The sequence below is a fragment of the Equus quagga genome, chromosome 8 (genome assembly GCF_021613505.1).
Source record: "Equus quagga isolate Etosha38 chromosome 8, UCLA_HA_Equagga_1.0, whole genome shotgun sequence".
NCBI lineage: Eukaryota > Metazoa > Chordata > Mammalia > Perissodactyla > Equidae > Equus > Equus quagga.
In genome coordinates, this window is record NC_060274.1 from 47,304,133 (window position 1) to 47,325,278 (window position 21,146).

Genomic DNA, 21,146 nt, shown 5'->3' on the forward strand with positions numbered 1-21,146 from the left:
AGATTGGCACAGGTGTTAGCTCAGGACCAATCTTCCTCACCAAAGTAAAAAGAAGATAGTATAAAATCATCTTTAAAGTCATGGAAAACTAATTGAGAATTCTATTCCCAGCAAAAACATCTACCAAAATGAAGGAAAAAAAGTTTATTTCAGATGAACAAAAGTTTAGAAAATGAATTGCAAAGAAGCCAGCGCTATAAAAATTGTCAAATTGAGCCTTTTTAGAAGAAAAAGAATGATGTTCAATAAGTATTTGCATGGACAGAAACGAGTGAAGTTTACCAGAAATGATAAACAAGTGTAAGTATAAAATATGTTGTCTTCTCATTTTCATATCTCATTTCAAGATGATTGAATGTTTAAAGGAAAAGTTACAACAATGTTTTCATTGGTTTATCACATATGCGCAGATGTGTGTAGATATATTTACATGAAAACAATAGCCCAAGGACAACTGGAGAAAAAGAGATGAAAGGGCCCTGTGGTGTCACTCTCACGCAGCACTGAGGTGGTACCGCAGTATTTCAGATTTGATTATTATAAGTTAAAGATGTATATTGCAAATCACAGAGTAATCTCACACACACACACATCACATACACACTCCAGCACACTGTCCCCACCCACACCACACATCACACCTCCACCCACACATATGCCTCCCACACAAAACAAACAGGTGCAGTTTATAAGCCAAAGTTGAGATAAAATGCAATTATTCAATACTTCTCAACTCAAAGGAAGGTGGAAAAAAACAAAATCAGAATGAAGATCTGGTGGGACATAAAAAGAAGTAACATGATGGTAGATTTAAACTCAGTTGTATTGATAGTTCCATGAAATGTCAATTCTCTAAACACTCACAGTAAGTGACAGAATATCAGACTGAGGAAAAATCAAGACTCAACTATATTCTCTGTACAAGAATCCATTTTTAAATTTAATGGCATAAATAGCTTAAAATGTGAAGCATGGAAAAGACATATATTATGCAAAACCTGATGAAAAGAAAGCAGGAGTGGCTATATTAACATTAGACGAGGTGGACTTCAAAACAAAGGATATTTCCAGAGATAGAGATATAACACAATAATAAAACAGTTAATTCACCAAAAAATAATGATCATAACGGTGTATATATCTAAAAACAGAACTTTAATATTACAAGAAGCAAAACTAATATAACTGATAGAAAATACAGACATATTTACAATTACTGCTGCTTATTTCAACATTCTTCTTACATTAATTTATGGAACTAAGAACTAAAAAAACTTTAAGATACCAAATATTTGAACAACACTGTCCTAATTGACATTTGGATAACAATCTGCACAATAATAACAGAATATGCAGTCTTTTCAAGTGCACGTGGAACATTCACGGTGGCAGAACATATTCTAGCCATAAAAACAAGTCTCCATAAATGTAAGAGAATTGAAATTGTACAATGTGTGTTCTTGAACCACAAGGAAAATAAGTAAGGAAGGAACAACAAAGTCTATGGAAAATTCCCCCAAATATTAAGATATTGAGTAGCACACTTCTAAATGGATGAAATAAGAAATCGCAAAGGATATTTTAACATTTCTAAATGAAGAAAAGTTAAAAAATGTTAATATTTGTGAGATGCACTTAAAACATGGCTTAGAGCAAAAGTGATAGCGCTAAATTTTGATATTGGAGAAAGGAAAAGTACCCAATCAATTATGAAACTTACACCAGGAGAAACTAGAAAATGTAAAGAAAACAAAAGAGAAAAAGTATATGCAAAAATCAATGACATGGGGCAAACCCGATGGCCTAGAGGTTAAGTTTAGTGGGCTCTACTTCGGCAGCCTGGTTTCAGTTCCCAGGCTTGGATCTGCACCACTTGTTGGTGGCCATGGTGAGTCAGCAACCCACATACAAAATAGAGGAGGATTGGCACAGGTGTTAGCTCAGTGTGAATCTTCCTCAGGAAAAAAAAGAAAGAAAGAAAAAAAATCAATGACATAGACAACTTAAAAAATAGAGAAACATTGTTAAAATGAAAACTACTTCCTTGGAAAGATCAATAAAATTGATATAAAATACAGTAATCAGGAGAAAAAAGAGATGATCCAAATAAACAAGATAAGGAATTAAAGAGAAGCTGGGACATCAGATCTTATAGACACCATACAGATTATGAAAATGTAGCTGTCAGCTGGTGCAGTATAGTAGCCACACATAGCACTGACAAAAAGATCACACGAAGAGAATCCGTGCAGAATTTCTAAAAATTAAGCAAAGTCAAAAGGCCAAATGAATACTGAACAACACTCTTCATCCAAAATTTCCCAAATTGGAACATCCAAATGGTAACGATGACAAGAAAATATGCTCAACCACATTGCTTATCAGGGAAACGCAAATGAAACCAGCAATGTGACATGACTGTGCAGTCACCTGTATGACTATGATCTTTCAAATATGTGTCAAAATGTGGGTCACCGGGAACTCTCACACACTGCTGGTGTGAATACAAATTGGTGATATGGGTAGTGCCACTTGAGAAAAAGTTTCATATCACCTGTTAAATATGAAAATGGTCACCCTGAATTTCTTATCCCAGGTTTATATCAAAGAGCTAGGCACACTCTAGGTGAAGGGACATTCACAGCAGCATTATTTACATCATCACACAAAATGGATATAATAAAAATATCCATCAACAAAAGCAGGAAAAATAATTTATAAATATAATAAAATATTAAACAACAGTAAATAATCACAACTACAGGTGCAAAGAACAGTGTAAATGGATCTCAAATGAGATTTTGACCAAAAAAGAGAGACAAAAAATAACATCAACTTTGAGCCCACTTACACAAAGTTTAGAAAGCAAAGATACTTTTTACATATGTGTCTCTGTGGCAATATGATAAAGAAATGCAAAAGAGTATTTACTATAAATAGTAGAATAGTGGCTAATTTTAGTTGAGGGAGAAGATGGTGTTTGAGAGGAAGCAGGAGGAATATTTCTTGGGGCTGCTGGAAAAGTTCTATTTCGCTGTCTGGGCAGTGCTCACATTTTGATGAATCACTGTTGTACATGATGGTTTTTACAATTAGAAGGAAAAATTTTCAGGTTGAATGAAAGAGTTTAATAAAATGCCCCATGTCAGAATCAAAAAGCCAGCTACTTTAGCTATAACTCATTGTAAATTATTATTATGGAAATATCTGACTCACAGTCTACATTATAGAAGAAAAATTCATAAACATATGAAGAAATACATGGAAACATTAGGAAAGGTATAACTATTTATATAGAGAAGTATGTACAATTGCTTTAATAAGAAGTTTCAAGATAGCAAAAATGCCAATTCCCTGCAAAATAGTTTTAATTCTATAAAGTCTCATTCAAAATATCAATATTCCTTTTTCTCTTAAATTTGGAAAAAAAAAGTTTTAACATTTATCTAAAATAGTACCTACATGGAACTACTCCCAAAATGATGAAAATAATGAAATATTTCCACATTTTGGAAAATTGACAGCTATTAATATAATTGTATGGAAAAAACAGTTAATGAGGGAATATTAATGAGAAGAATTATTTAAAATTATGTTCTATATTTCTAATATTAAATATATACCAATAGATTTATGTATGAATATTATAATTATGTATGTATATGAAATATTATCAGTTTATTTTTGTGTTACAGTATTATGTATTTTATGTCTTAACATTTCGCAATAACTATAGCTAATTTTATAGTCAGAAAAAATAAACAAAATAATAAACATAGTACCTAACACAGTATTTGACACGAATAATATACTGATGTATTAATATGACAGTGTGTTAATATCCATAATATGTAAAACTCTTTCAGATTGGCAAGAAGCATTAAAGCCATAGATTGAAATTAAGTAAAGGATAAGAATCAACAAGTTATAGATGGGAAAATAGAAAAATGTTTCACCGTATAATCAAAGGCACATTCAAAAAGTAGTCAGGGTTATCTTTGGGTTATAAATTGAATTTTAAATAAAAATAGTAAATTATGACAAGGTAGAATGACACGAGCATTCATTCATTGGTGGTAAAATCTCAAATATACATTATTCTTTAAAATTTGACAATATGGATCAAAAACCTTAAAGATAACTGACCTGATAATCCCATTTTCAGGAATTTATCCTAAAAGTTCAAACTACTAAAAGAATTTTATATATAAAGACATTTTTTGCCATAATACTAAATTCGACTTATTTCTGCCAAAATCCACCTGTAATTTCATTTTTTCTTAAATGCACTCCTAAAATTCCCAGAAAATGTATTTTAACATCATTCTAATTATGCAATAATATCAGAAAACAATGTTGTTTTAGAAATCACTTAAAATACGTGAAGACTCAATAAAAACTCCCAATTGTGCACCACCATACAGACAGAGGAAGGAAATAAAAATGGTGCTATTTCTGATTGTGGGATACAAATAAACATATTTTTCCTATGATTTTCTCAATTGTCCTATTAAGAATTTTCATTAAGCTGAAAATGCAATACTTTGACACAGATGCAATTTAATGTTTATAAATATAACAAATACCCTGTAAACATTTCTCCTTAAAATGCACAATATTTACTCATGTTGAATGAATACTAAGACATAAACTGCATAATTAGAAACCTAAAACACTTGGCTTGTTTCCTCAATGTTTAATGAGATAATTGAAAGTAGACATTGTTCCTATTAGGAATAACTATGCCCTAGTAGACACGTCCTCTAAAGACATATGGACAAGCTCTACATTCATACAGCAACGTCCTACGAATTATTAGACACTTACTAACTTAATTAAAACATAATTTTCCTTTGTTACTATCCACCATTTCATACGGACCTCTAATATTTATGCTTTTGCTCCTACATGGTAAACGTTAAGACACTTATCTTTAGAATGAGGGTCCCTGTTTTGCCCTAATCTAGATACACTTACAGTGATATATTACTAGAAATGAGATGAAATTTATAACTACTGTATAACATTTTTAATGAAACAATTAACCAGAAAAAAGACCCACCAATGAACTTAAAATCACATTCCGTTTAGAGTATCAACATCTTCAAACGTACTTCCACATGAAATACTTTGTTGTTTTTCTGGTAACTGACTCATCAACTTTGTATAATTTTGCCCTCATTAGACATTGTATCACAAGAGATTTCAAACAAAACATGTTCATTAGAAGATCCTTTTAATTTTCAGACATATACTATCAACGCATGTTCTTATAAAATATACACTACAGTAATATAATAAGTATTAAGCCATATGAAATGCTAGAGTCACTGAAGTTAGATTGCAACTTTTGGGAAAGAGCCTGAAACACGTTGTGAATATACTCTTAAAATTGAAAATCTTGAGTATCTTTGAAAAAATAGCTCCTACTTCTAGTGTTTTGGCAATATTTTGCTGCATAGTATTTAAACCTTCCAACAAGAAAAAAAAAACGTCAAGTTTAAAGTTATCTTGCTCAGCTGATTCTATTCATCTCAAAGAAACGCTCACCGTTTCCTTAGAATAGAACTGATTTTATTGATAAGCAACATTGGACCTTACGGTAAACTAAAAAAAGGGTTTACATCCAGAACAGTAAATCCTTTAAGTTTAAATCCAGAAGAGAGGAGGCTGCTAACGTTTCTGTGTTATATACACTCAATGATTGGCAGAACTAAACTTCTCACCTGCCATCCCCTACAAAAGTTATGTTTTGTTTGCAGGGTACAAAAGGCTTACCGTGTTCCACAGTAGGGCAGGCTGAAAGAGGTTTCATTTTATTTTATTTTTTAAAGTTAGGTTTATTAAGGTGTAATTTGCATGCATTTATCTTTTACATAATTTCCCCCTTTACATGAATTCAATCCTTTTTTTTTTTTGAGGAAGATTAGCCCTGAGCTAACATCCACTGCCAATCCTCCTCTTTTTCCTGAGGAAGACTGGCCCTGAGCTAACATCCGTGCCCATCTTCCTCTCTATTTCATATGTGGGACGCCTGCCACAGCATGGCTTGATGAGCGGTGTGTGGGTCTGTGCCTGGGATCTGAACCGGCGAACCCCAGGCTACCAAAGCAGAGCCCACGAATTTAATCACTATGCACCAGGCCAGCCCGGAATTCCACATTTTTAACGCACAGTATTATGAATGTCAGCAAGTGCATATAGTGATGTAAGTACCACAATAATCAAGCTATATACTTCAAAATGTTACCCTAAAATATTCCTTTATTCGCCTTTGGAAATAGTCACCTCTCCCCAGCCCCAGGTCTGTTTCCCGATCCTACAGTACTGTCTTTTCTAAGTTGGAATATAAATTGAATTATTCACTATGGAGCTTTTTGAGGCTGGCTTTTTTTCTTTTGTCATAATGCATTAAGATCCATCCTTGTTGTGCGTAAATCAGCAGTCGGTTATTTTTATTGTTGAATAATGTTTCATTGAACGGACGTACTGGTTTGTTTATCCAATCATCTGTCGGTGGATATTTTTCTCAATGTTTAGAAATTATGAATGAATGGGTTATTTAGAAGTGTGTTGTTTAATTTACGAATATTTGCATATTTTACAGATATCTTTTCTGTTACTGATTTCTAGTTTAATTTCATTGTGGTTGGAAAAGTATTCTATGTTTGAACACAAAACTTTAACATTTTTAAAGTTTTCAGTTTTTAAGTTGAGGTCTATATTGGCGAATGTCCCATGAAAAGAATATGAATTCTACTGTTTTTGAGCAGAATGTTGGTTCACATTGTTATTCATATTTTCTCTATTCTTAATGATTGTCTTTCAGCTTGCTCTGCTGATTACTGAGAGAATACTGAAATCTCCAACTCTAATTGTGGACTTGTTTATATTTTTGGTTTTATAAAGTTTTGCTTCATGCATTTTGAAGCTCAGCCGTTATGGGACACACATTTGGAACTGTTAATTCTTCCTGACGAATTAGTCCCTTTATCATGATATATATTTCTCCCTTTTTGTCCCTGGTATATCCCTTGCTCTGAAGTCCATCCGCTCCAACTTTCTCTTGGTTAGTTTTAGCATAACGTGTCTTTTTTCATGATATACTTAAAACGTTTAGCCTTTATATCAATAAATTTAAGGAATGTTTATTGTAATTGGATGTAGTTTGATCTTGCTTTTTAACTCAACAAAGAAAAATCTGTCATTTAAGCAATGTGTTCACATCATTTGTACTTAAGGTAATTATTGATACGGTTGTATTTAATCTACTGTCTTGCTAGGGTTTTATTTCCATTTTGTTTTGCTTTTATCTATTTTGTTTTTTCTTTTTCTGCCTGCTATTAGATTAAGTGAATATCTGTTTTTATTATTCTGTTTTTTCCATTATGGTTTATTAGCTACACCTTTTTTCTAATGTTTTTAGTGTTGTCCTAGGATTTACAACATAAATCTTTAACTTATCACCATCCGCTTTTAAATTATTATGTGGTTTTACGTATAATGTAAGAACTTTACAGCAATGTGCTTCCAATTGCTCCTTCCTCAACTGTGCTAGTGTTGTCATACATTTAAAAATATATTTTGTAAGTTACTCAAAACATCGTTATTACTTTTTACTAAAAATTATCTTTTAAATTAGTCAAAAATAAGAAATATTCATTTTCCAATTATCTTTATACTTAGCATTCTGAAGCTATTCATTCCTTTTAAAGGTCCAAGTCTATAGATCCAGTGTGTGTCTAGTCGTATCCCTTCTGGCTAAAGAAATTTCTTTATTATTTCTTTCACTTCAGATTTCTCGAGAATGAATATTCTCAGCTAATTTTTTAAACATTATATTTCTACCTTAATTTTGAAAGATATTTTCACTAGATGTATAATTCTGGGTTTTCAGACTTTAATTTCAGACTGTAAAAATGCTGTTCTATTGTCTTTGGTTTGCATGGTTTCTGACCAGAAGTGTACTGTAATCCTTATCTTTATTTCTCTGTATATAATGTATCTTCTTTTTCTAGCTGTCTTTGAACATTTTACCGTTTCTTTGGAGTTCCTTGAATATTATCTGTACAAGTTTTTATTTTCTTAATTTATTTTCCTTGGGATTCTCTGAAATTCTTGGATCTATGCTTTGATATTTTTCATTATTTTTAAAAAGTTCTCAACCATTGTCTCTTTTCTTCTGTGACTTCTCTTCACCTTTGGTATTCCAAATACGGCAGACCGTTTTGCATTGTCCACACCTCTTGAATGTTTCCTTAGGAAAAAAAACACTAATTTTTCTTTTTTTGTTTCAGTTTTGATAATTTCTATTGCTCTATTTTCAATTTTACTTATTTTTTCTCAGCTATTTTGAGTCTACTGGTACACCCATAAAAGGAATTCTTCATCTATGATGATGCATTTTTATTTCTAGCATTTCCATAAGTAATTTTTCTAGTTTTTATTTATCCATTGAAATATCCCATCTTTTTATTCATGTTGTCCAACATTTCTATGAGATCCTTTAACAAATTAGTCAGAGGTTGTAAAATTCTTTCTCTGGGTCATCTCTGAATGTGGTTTTTCTGACTGCTTTGTCTCTAGACAATGGGTTGCTTTTGCTTGTTTTTTTGTGTCTCTGGCAGTATTTGATTGAATGATAGGCATCGTGTGTATAGGAGAATGCTGGATACAATATTTTCGCTTGGAAATGGGCAGAACTTTCTTCTGTCAAGACAGTAGTACAGGTGCACTTGTGTATGTATGTGTGCATGTGTTTGTCAGTCCCCTCAAGCTTTGAGATGGCTCTAGGATTTGTAATTGCCATGGTTATCTTTGTTCCACTGTAGGCTGCATATTTTTCTAACAATACCTTGTGCTTAGTTGAGGCTGAGGGGCTAGAGCATTTTTCTCAATGTTTGTGCTCTCCCCTCTGCTTTTATCTTTCCCTACAACAAAGAATGAGTCTCTCCATTCTCTTGCTCCCAGCAGTAGGCTGTTATTACTTTTTATTTTTTAATTGATAGGCTTTACTTTTTTAGAGCAGTTTTAGATTTACAGGAAAATTAAGTAGGAAACACAGAGAGTTTCCATACACCCCAATTTCCCTCCCCCAACACACACAGTTTCCCCAATTATTTACATCTTGAATTAGTGTAGTATATTTACTACAATTGATGGATGAATATTGACACATTGTAATTAACTGAAGTCCTTAGTTTACGCGAGAGTTCACCCTTTATGTCGTACTCTGCGGGTTTTGACAGAAGCATGATATATTCCGTCGTCAGAGTAGCAGAGTAGTTGCTCTGTCTGAAAATCCCCCTGCACTCTACCTATTCATCTCTCTTTCCCTCCCCTCAAGGCCCTGGAAACCGCTGATATTTTTATTGTCTCTGTATTTTTGCCTTTTCTAGAACATCATATATTTGGAAACACACAATATACAGCATTTTCATATTGGCTTCTTTGCTTAGTCATATGATTTAATGTTCACCCATGTTCTCATGGAGTAATAGCTCATGTCCTTTTTTTTGCTGATAATATTGCCTTGTATGGATATGCCACTGCTTTTTCATCCATTCACCTCTGAAGGACACCTCTGGTTGGTCACATAGACTTTTCTTTTTTGAAATCTTAGCTCTTCCACATTGAGTCTCCAGCAATTCATGAATCACAGTTGAGGCCTTCCTACAGGTGCTGGCACTTGGCTTCTGCTCATGAGCCTTTGTTCCTGATAAGCGGTGGCTCTCTGCATTCACCTATCTCTGATATTCAAGGCAGCTGTTTGCCCACTGACTGCAATTCTCTGACGGATCTAAGGAGATTTGGTGATTTTCAGCTGTTGTTGTTGTTGTTATGAGGTTGGGAGCGATGACCTCTAAAGTCTCTACCTACCCCACTGGAAAGCATCCTCTCTTGCTGCTTTTTAATCCTTGCTTGACAGTCTATTAGTGGAAGGCTCGGGGACGCTAGTTGTCCTGGCCCATCCACGGGTTTTGTTGGGCCTTGTGTGCCTGCTTCTTGAGGGTGAGGCTTCTTCATCATTTCTTCTCCTCTGCCCAGAGCCTGGCATTTTTGGCTGGTCTTTTATGGAAGAGAGTTTTCTGCTTCTCTCTTACTGGTTAAGAGACCTTGAATGGTACTAGCATAGTGCTGGGTCAAAGGGTATTTCCTATTCTTTCCCTAGATATAGAGTGATTCATCTTTACCATCCTCATCAACAATGATCTTTACCTGGGTCCTAGGTGTGACAAAGTTGGCTGCTTCTCCTAGAGGTGCTGAATTTTATTGCTTTATGTGAGAGAAGGGAGCAGGAGGGAGGGGTGTGTGCTTTATGCTTTTCCTGCTAGAGTGGCTGATCCTTGCAAGTCGGACCCACAGAGGGAGATGCTGTTTGGCCCTCACGTCTGTCCCTTATTTTTCCTGTGGGCTTCCAGTGGAGGTCCATGGAAAAGAGACTGCGAGTGAGTATGAACTTCCCTTGTGTCCTAGCTTCCCAGAGTCTCTTTTCTGCCAGCTAGCAGATAGACAGTCTTTAGCAATTCATAACAATTTTAGCTGATTTATTTTCACCCACATATGTGGTAGCCACTCTGTAGTTTTGTGCATTGCCTCAGGTTGTCCAATCTGCATATCCTTCTTTCCATATGGGGACATGTCTTTTTTTGGATCTCAGGCTCCCAGGTTGTCCTGTAACCTCAGCTCTCTGATGACTTCAAAATACATTACAATTTGGTAGATTCTCCAGCTTTTTGTCATTGGTAGAATTGCAATGACTCTTTTTCCAGCTTCTCGGGCAGAAGTAGAATCAGAGGCTATTTTTTTAGAGTCAAATTGGGTTTAATTATGGGAGCTCCACCATGATTAGAGATTGTGTTCAGTGATCTCTCTGTGACTTATTTATTCCAATTGTATAATCAGGGTGATAATGTATTGGATTTGTTTAGGTGGATGTCAAAATTTTGGAAAAGAAAGATACGGTGTAACTTACAGAAATGTCCAAAGTATGATATAAGGCTAAAAAATAAAAAGAAATCCATAGTAAAGGATAATAAGGTCACAAATATCATAAGGTCTTAGATCATTGTCATAGACAGAAGAGCAAATAAAATACATCTTCAGAAGAAGAACAGACTATTTTCTCAGGAAAGGAACACGGAGATTTGAAAGGAAGTTAATGGTATGAGTTCTCCTAAAAGAGGCAAATTGTGATATGGTAGACAGCAGTCAAAACAGCATCCCCAAAATAAATATACATTTTATGTGCATGCGTGATTCTTAGGTGTTCCTCCGTAGAAGTTGAGGCATAATGCCAAACTCAAATTCAGTAAAAATAGTACATTGAGGAACCAAAACAAACAACCCCTCCAAAAAACTCCACATGAGTATTTCTCTTTCTTGATTTTTGAGTAAGATATAGAAGATAGAAAGAAATGGAGGTTGAATGCACTATTTGTCATTCAAGAAACTCTCTATGAATATTAGTTTCAAACTGAGGTATTAGTTAATGTTAAGGAGGTATATATATTCCATATACATATATAACATGTATATCAGGAACCAAGACTAGAATGCAGTGTTTCATTATAGTAGTTGGAAACAATATACATTTACATAGACTCTTGTGAAATAAAGCCCTCTAAAGAGTTCTTAATACTGAATATATGGTCATCTCAATGTTGCGTAATTAGAGAATGCTGATTAAACATATTTGCAGTCAAGATTCCCCTGATACTATGGAAAGGAGGATTGGAGACTCTAAGGAATTAATGCAGGCGGACCTCAGAGACATTGCAGGTTTGGTTCCAGACCTGCAAATGTATTTGCTAAGAAGGGAACATCACAATAAAATGAATCACACAAATTATTTGGTCTTCCTGTGCATATAAAAGTTATAACTATACTATATTGTAGTCTAACTAAAGTGTGCAATAGCATTATGTCTAAAAAATGTAAACACCTTAATTAAAAAATATTTTATGGCTAAAAACTGCTAACCATCATCTGAGCCTTCAGAAAGGTGTTCTGCTGGTGGAGGGTCTTGCCTCGACGTTGATGGCTGCTGACTGATCAGGGTGGTGGTTGCTGAAGGTGGGGGTGGCTGCGGCAATTTTTTAAAATAAGACAACAACGAAGTTTGCTGCATCAACTGACTTTTCTTCTCCCAAATGATTTCTCTGTAGCATGCAATGCTATTTGATAGCATATTATCTACAGTTGAATTTCTGTCAAAATTGCAGTCAATCCTCTCAGACCCTACCATTACTTTATCAACTACGTTGATATAATATTATAAATCCTCTGTTGCCATTTCAACAATTTTCACAGCATCTTCACCAGGAATAGATCTCATCTCAAGAAACCACTTTCTTTGCTTGTCCATAAGAAGCAACTCCTCATTTGTTAGTTTGATCACAAGATTGCAGCAATTCAGTCACACCTTCAGGCTCCACTTCCAGTTCTAGTTCTCTTGCTTTTTCCACACATCTGTAGTCACTTCCTCCACTGAAGTCTTGAACCCCTCAGAGTCATCCCTGAGGGCTGGAATCAACTTCTCTAAAACTCTTGTTAATGTTGATAATTTGACCTCTTCTTATGAATAACAAATTTTCTTAATGCACCTAGAATATTGAATCCTTTCAGAAGATTTTCAATTTACTCTGCCAAGATCCATCAGAGGAGTCATTCTCTATGTCAGTGATAGCCTTAAGAATTGTATTTCTTTAATAATAATACTTGAAAGTCAAAATTACTCCTTGACCAGTGGATGTTGTGTTAGTGGGCATGAAAATTATGTTAATCTCATTGTACATCACCATCAGAGCTCTTGGGTGACCAGGTGCATTGTCAATGAGCAGTAATATTTTGAAAAGAATCTTTTTTTATGAACAGTATGTCTCAACAGTGGGCTTCAAATATTCACTAAACCATCTTGTAAACACATGTGCTGTCATCCAGGCTTTGTTATTCCATTTACAGATCACAGGCAGAGTAGATTTAGCATAATTCTTAGTCCCTAGGGTTTTGAGAATGGTAAATGAGCACTGGCTTCAACTTAAAGTCACCAGCTGCATTAGCCCCTAACTGGAGAGTCACGCTGTCCTTTGAAGCTTTGAAGCCAGGCAATGACTTCTCCTCTCTAGCCATGAAAGTCCTGATGGCTTCTTCTAATATATGGCTGTTTTGTCTACATTGAAAACCTATTGTGTGGTGTAGCCACCTTCATTAATGACCTTAGTAGATCTTCTGGATAATTTGTTCCAGCTTCTACGTCAGCACTTGCTGCTTCACCTCGCATTTTTACGTTAGGGAGATGGCTTCTCTCCTTAAACCTAATGAAACAACCTCTACTAGCTTCAAACTTTTCTTCTGTAGCTTATTTGCCTCTCTCAGCCTTCAGAGAATTGAAAAGAGAGACTTGCTCTGGATTAGCCTTTGGTTTAAAGGAATGTGGTGGCTTGTTTGATCTGCTATCTAGACCACTGAAACTTTCTCCATGTCAACAATAAATCTGTTTCACTTTCTTATAATTCATGTGTTCAGTGGAGTAGCACTTTTAATTTCCTTCAAGAACTTTTCTCTTCCGTTCAAAACTTGGTTGTTAGGTGCAAGAGACCTAGCTCTCAGCCTATCTTGGCTTTTGACATGCCTTCCTCACTAAGCTGAATCATTTCTAGCTTTTCATTTAAAGTGAGAGCCGTGCAAATCTTCTTTTCACTTGAACACTTAGAGGCCATTATAGGTTATTAATGAGCCTAATTTCAACATTGTTGTGGCTCAGGGAATAGGGAAGCCTGAGGAGAGGGAGAGAGATGGGAGAAACATTGGACAGTGGAGCTGTCGGAACACACATACATTTGTCGATTAAGTTTGCTCTCTTATATGGGTACAGTCCGTAGTGCCCCAAAATAATTACATAGTAACATCAAATATCACTGATCACAGATCACCATAAAAATATAATAATAATGAAAAAGTTTGAAATATTGCGAGAATTAACAAATGTGATGCACAAAATATTGTGAGAATTACCAAAATGATAAATAAGAATTACCAAGAGACACAAACTGAGCAAATGCTATTGGAAAAATGGCATGGATAGACTTGCTTGATGCAGGGCGCTACAAACCTTCAATTTGTGAAAAATGCAATAAATGCAAAAAGCAATAACGTAAACCACAATAAAATGAGGTATGCTTGTACATAAGCTTCACATGAGTGTTGTGAAAACCACAGGCCATAGTGTATTTAAATATTTTCACTAACTCTTCAAATTTATATAATTTTAATTGGTCTTCAAATATGACACTCTTTATTAGATTCTCCTTTGTAAGTTCAATAACATAACTCTTCATTTCCCATCTTTGTTTTCTCCCGTGATCCCTCTAATGGAACTGGAAGCTTCTATGATGGGACAAAGTATGTTATTTCTCAAGTTTCTAAGTGCATGACTGACAGAAACAATGTCCCAAATGAGGAAGGAAAATGGAGCTTTACGCAGCATATTGACAAGAATGAGCCCTTCAATGGAAATAAAATGAGAGGGAAATCTAACACATTTTAGATATTACATTTTTTGGTAATAAATGAATTTGTTATTAGCAAAACTAAAAGAATATAATTATCAATTCACATTAGTGGATAATTTTGGCTTTGAACAGTCTTTATTTGATGAGAAACTACAACAAGGTGAACTTGGGTGATGTCTGGTGAGATGGTGACCTTACGCTGAAGGCATAGACGCTTATCACGTCAGTGACAGAGAGAGTTTCTTCCTGTTTAGGAGAGGAAAAGCAGCATAGAGGAATGAAATTCATATTGTGTTCAAGAGGAACATTTTCTTCTTATTATTATTCCTTCTCTACCTCTGAGGTGAATTGTAAGACAATGACACATCTTGCGGGGACCAAATTACAAAAACATTATTCTTTAAAGCTGCAACGTTCACTTTAAATATTATACACTATTTTACTTTTACTTAGAGGAAAACTGATCTTCAACACTATTCAATCACGTCTTTGATGGAGAAAAAGTCCATTTGGAAGAAAGAAATAGAAATTAGCATATTTCTGATATTGCTTACACTTTTGAAATGGAGTTTCTCTGTATAATTTCAGCAAAGATGAGTGTCCAACACAACAAATCGGGAGGTGACATGAAACAGGGTTGATATAGAAGTACTGGAGCTAGATATTTCTATTAAGTGGTACTCTGACGAAAGATTTCATCCAGCTGACAGCTGCTTAGAAATTCAGTCCCTGTATTTTCCAATACTAACTGTGCATCAAACACTACAGATAGGCTTGGGAAATCCTCCAAACATTTGGCACATTACTGCAATCTGCTGTAAAATAGGAAAATCAGTCCTACCTGACCTTGTAGTAGCAGCTGTGGAGAAGAATCACCTTAGTACAGGAGAAATCACTGGTATTGACCGCACTGATAGTATTAATAGAATATCACCCCATCTTATAGAAATATGGGTTGTTACAATTCTCATGACTTGGAACAAAAAAATGAGGATTTGTGCATGTAGAGGAAATATGAAGATATGCTGTTATGTTTTTTAGCATTTTGGGATAAGCTGCCTGGTATGAACTCTGGAATGGGAAGTCATGGACCCAAATTTAAGGCCAATAGGGCCACACATAATTACATGTTTCGTTGCTTTTTGTCCCTTTCTATTTCTTGAACTTTCCATCTAGGATCATCTTCCTTCTGGGAGAATAACACCCTTTAGTGTTTCGTATAGGCCAGGTCTATGGGCCACAAATTTTCTCACATTTTATTTGTCTGAAAATGTCTTCTTCCATTCTCATTCTGGAAATATATTTGTGATGGGCTTGAATTATAGATTGCAAGGTGTTTTTTTCTACGACTATTACCTTCTGTGTTCTTTTTTCTTTTAAATTGGGATGTCAGTCTTCTTTCCATTCCCTTAGAGGTCATTGGTTTTTGTTTTCTCTCTCTCCTTCCTCATCATCACTTTTTCACCAGTACTCGCTGTGGATTTATTTTTGTTTATCTCACTTGGGCTTATTGTGCTGGCCTTCTGGAAGGTGTGACTCAATATCTTCCATTAGTTTCAGAAAGTTCTTAGCCATTGACTTTTCAAATATGGTGTCTGCCCCAATTTCACACCTCTTTCCTTTTGGGACTTTAAGTACATGTATTATGTTTCCTCTCCTTATAGCATATATATTGCTTAGCATCCACAATGTTTTTGATATCAGCTATGTAAGTTATAAGTGCTATATTTTCTAAGTCATCGCTTAGATTCTAATTTTCTTATAAATTTCTCAATATTGTCTTTAATTTTCCTTACTGTAGCAAACATTGTTTATCTCTATCTTACTCTTTTCTAGATAATTTCATTTGTTCTCTTCTAGGAGCATTATTAAAGCTAACTAGTGTCATTTTCTTCTCAGTCACCTATCCTGGGATATGTTTGAACAAATAGTCATTTATATCCGATTATTATCAACAGGATTTTTCTGCTTTCTGTGTGGTCTGCTGTCACTTTTATTTCTTGTATTTATATTTATATTGTTAGGTCACTCAACAGTTACATACTATTTTGTCACTATTAACCTCATCTTGTCATCTATATACAATACTCACTATACTCAACTATACATATGCTGTATATACTCAACTATATACAATACTCACCAAGAAATTTATGTGGAAAATTCTCTAACAGTCCGTTGCTTTTCTGAAACCCATTCTAATAGATTAATTAAGAGGACACATAAGTAAATATTTCTCAGTTCTCACATGTTCACAATTCTGTTTCCTTTATACTTGAAAGTCAATTTGCTTGGATGTTAAATCCTTGGTTTACATTCTTCTTTCTTTGAATGCCTTAAATCTATTTTCTTCAGGAGTTAAGTGCTATTATAGAAAAGTCTGATGGATAGGGATTCCTTTCAATTATAAATAAATTTATCATTTTGCCTGGATGCAGAGCTGATGTTTTTCTTTATATTTAACTTTCAATGGTTTTATTAGAAATGTCTTGATTTAACTGTTTTGGATTGATTTTACCAAAGCAGAATGTATTCTTTTATTTTTGTCGTGTTTTATGGCTCACACTGGTTTGATTGTTTTGTGTTATCAGAACGAAATTTGTTTTAGGGAGTGAGGTATAGCCTCACTGCTGCACGGCTCCCTTTGCTTTTTTCCAATTTTATTGAAGAATAATTGACAAATATAAGAGCATATATTTAAAGTGTAAAAAGTGATGATTTAATATAGATATACGCTGTGGAATGATTGCCAAGATCAAGATAATTAACACATCCATCACCTCATATAGTTAACTCTCTTTTTATGTGTGTTGTGAGAATGCTTAATATCTACTCTCCACAACTTTCAAGGATGCAATACTGTATTATGAACTATAGTCACCATGCTGTACATTAGAGTATGTTCTCTGAGGAGAGCTTATTCTTGTAACTGAAAGTTTTTACCATTTGACCTACATCTCCCCATTTTCTTCCCCCCAGCCCCCAGCCACCATTCTTTCTCTGTTTCCATGAAATTAGTTTGTTTGGGTTTTTTTTTTTTTTTTTTTTAGATTCTACATTTAAGCGATATCATGCAGTTGTCTTTCTCTGTCTGGGTTATTTCACTTAACTTAATGCCCTCCAGCTTCATTCTTTATTTTTTATAGCTTAATAATATTTCATTGTTTATATATATATACATTTTCTTCGTCCACTCATCCATTGAAAGACATTTAGGTTGTTTCCGTACCTTGACTATTGTGAATAATGCTGCAATGTTCATGGGGGTGCAGATATCTCCTCAGAATATTGGTTTTATTTCCTTCAGATAGACCCAGCAGTGAAATTTCTTGCATTACCTTACCATATTCAAGATGATGATCTCTCAGTGTGATCATTTCTCAAATATTTTCAGAGACATGTCCCTTCATATTCCCTCTCCTACCAATAACCAAATCTCTCGTCTTTAATCCCAGAGTTATTGGTTTGATGGACTTCTATTCTATTCTGAACAATATACACTCAGTGTAGAACTTTATATTTCTCAGAATATTCTTGAGAGCCTGAAGGCCAAGTTGTCATCTCCTGCTCAGCCTTTGCTTTAGTCTCCTGTAGACATTCTAATATTAAAAACTTCAAAGCTCTTCTCAGTTCCAACTGCTATCACAGATCTATCTGTTGAGAACTTCAATTAAAGAGTGGGACCTTCCTTTTGGGGGTGAATAGTAATTTGTAATCACTTTTTTAATGGTTTGGCTCCTCTGCCTCATAATCTGATATCTTTAGAAAAATATCATCACTTAGTTTTGTTGAAAATGTTATCCGGATTTTTTTTAATTTTACTATCGTACTTCCTTTATCAGTTTAGGAGAAGGAGTGGATAGATCAAGTCTTATACCAATATCATCATGTTGCCTCTAAGATTTAGCACAATGATCATTACCTGCGTGTGACAGCATGAGAACTTCAATATTGGGTGCTCCTTAGAGTCTACTTTTATTTTATATGGCTTCTGCTGTTTTTTTATAATTCTTTTTTTTTGAGGAAGATTGGCCCTGAGCTAACATCTGTTGCCAATCTTACTCGTATTTCCCTCTCCCCAAAGCCCCAGTACATAGTTGTATATCCTAGTTTAAGTCCTTCTAGTTATTCTATGTAGGATGTCACCACAGCATAGCTTGATGAGCAGTGTGTAGGTCTGCACTCAGGACCTGAACCAGCAAACCCTGGGCAGCCAAAGTAGAGCACTGAAACTTAATCACTACACCACTGGTCTGGCCCCTGCTGGTTTTATTAATGTGATCATATCCCCAGATGTGTCTGGTTATTTTTGATTGTGTACAGGGCGTTGTCTTTTCAAAATTGTTTATAGAAATAATGTGAGGTCTAAGATGTTATTTTTTGAAACAGAGAACACTAGCTTTTGCCTTTGCCTGGTGCCTTAATATTAGCAATCTGAGGCTAACAATAAATTTCATTTTGGGAATTAAAATAATTCAAAACTGAGCTATAATCTCTATGACCATATATATATATATATATATATTTGGAAGCATTTCTCCTACAGTACAATTCTTTAAGATCACAACTCAAAGTGAAGGATATTCACAAGGATCCCCTCTCTGTCGATTTGGACTCCAGTTTCATTCTGTGAGTCCCACGAGGGTATCAAAATTGCCCACATGTTCTCATCCCTCCCCTCCAGCCTCAGCCATCATGCCAAGTGTAAAGGTGCTCTAATTATGGAACTGACCTTCTCAAGTCACTCCGTCTTCACTCAGTAACTCTTCCCCACCTGGGTAATCTCTAGAATCACATTTATTTACCAATGCATATTTACTTTTTAAATATTTTGACCAGTTTTTTCTAGTTTACTCAGTGGAAGAGTTGCTTTGGTTTATCAAGTCTGCTATTACCAGCAAGGCAAATATTCCTAAGTGCCTCTAACTACCTTTATGACTTTGAATATGCCACTCATCTTTGAGAATGAAAGAGAATAAGTTATGTGTTTGTTTACCCTGGACATCATGTTTTGTTTTTAATCTGGAACACATAAGCAAACATGGGTTTCCCAAAGAAACATAGATTATCAAGTTCAATCTTCTCTGAGTCTTAGCTTTGATAACCCTCCTCCCCAAAGCATTATTCTCTTTTAGGTCAGGGGCAAGAAGTGAGTTGGTGGATCTTCAATTTCTCAGAGCAGCTCATTTTGTAAAGACTAATATTTCTAAGAAATAGTATCATAATCAATTATGAGAGAAAGAAGCCATGAATGTGAGAAGGCAATAAATCTAAAGTGTGTCTATCTCAAGATAATATCACAAGATAGGTATATTTGTCCTTAACAAAATAAAATGCTTCTGTTATCTCCAGATGGTAGGATTATTGTACTTTAGGCTCTCTGCTATCTGGACTTTCTACATAGCACTAATTTTATACTATAATAAAATTGGCTTATTATTATCTTATAACTTCAAAAATATTACTTGTCAAAAAAGAGCTAAGATAAAATATTTTCGTTTTGTTAATGTACAAATTGAAATTTCTCTACTTGTAAATTTCTTTAGACTTTTCCAATTTTAATGTAAGAGAACTATTAATTAAAGAGCTTTTTTTCATTTGAGATAAAGTTTTTCAGGAAGCATTATCAAATGAACAATCTCTCTAGGTTAAAAATCATTTTTAACATTGAGCTGTTAAAAACATCTTGCTCAACGATTTGGCTTAGCAGGCTTTCACATCAAAGATCTACAGCTTTATATTACTTGCCCCATAGTACTTAAGAGAAATTCATATTTGTTATGGCTATTAATTGATTGATCACTTATCAAGATTTACTCAATATTGACTCAACTAACCCTGAGCTTTTAAGAAACTCTGTCATAAAAGAATTGCTGAAATTAAATATTTTCAGAATCTTAGGGGTCAAGATTAATTCATGATTTAATAACTTTTGATAATAAGAGAATGATATGAAAATGGTGTTTCACACTTCAGAATCACCATTATCAACTGCCCTGAACTTTTAGTTATTCATTTATCTTTTCTACTGGAAGATTGAACTTAGTCACTTGTTATGTACTTTTGTTTATTTATGTTATGTATGGGGAAATTTGGGTTTGTGTAAATATTCTAGATAACAGAATCTTATTGATTTTCTTAGTAAATAAGTTATTATTTTTATGCTGATTTCATATAAATTCCAACCCTCTCTATGCCTAGACAAAAAGTAGTTCTGGTTGATTTTTATATTTAAGTGGAAATAAATATCATCTACAGTAAGAGTTACTGTTTTGACATAGTTAACCGCAGGGAATTTTCTTCTGTGTGTTCCAAGATTTGTTACACTTGGAGAAGAAATCAGATAATGAAACCCTCTTTAACAGATAATAAGGAGGCAGTTTTGGGTACTACAGAGACCTGTGTGTACATGGGGGTGGATGTTGCTGAGGGGTGATTACACCTAGAGTCTCTGAGCCATCTTGAGCTAGGAAACCCATGGAACCGCTGATAATCCTCATGGAGCTCTATTTCTAATAAAGTACTGACTCAACATCTGGGAAAAACAAAGAATATTGCCCTATTTTCTTTTTTCTTCTCTGTCTTGTGAACGTGTTTATATGAAAATTCATTCAGCAAATTATTTTTAATGAA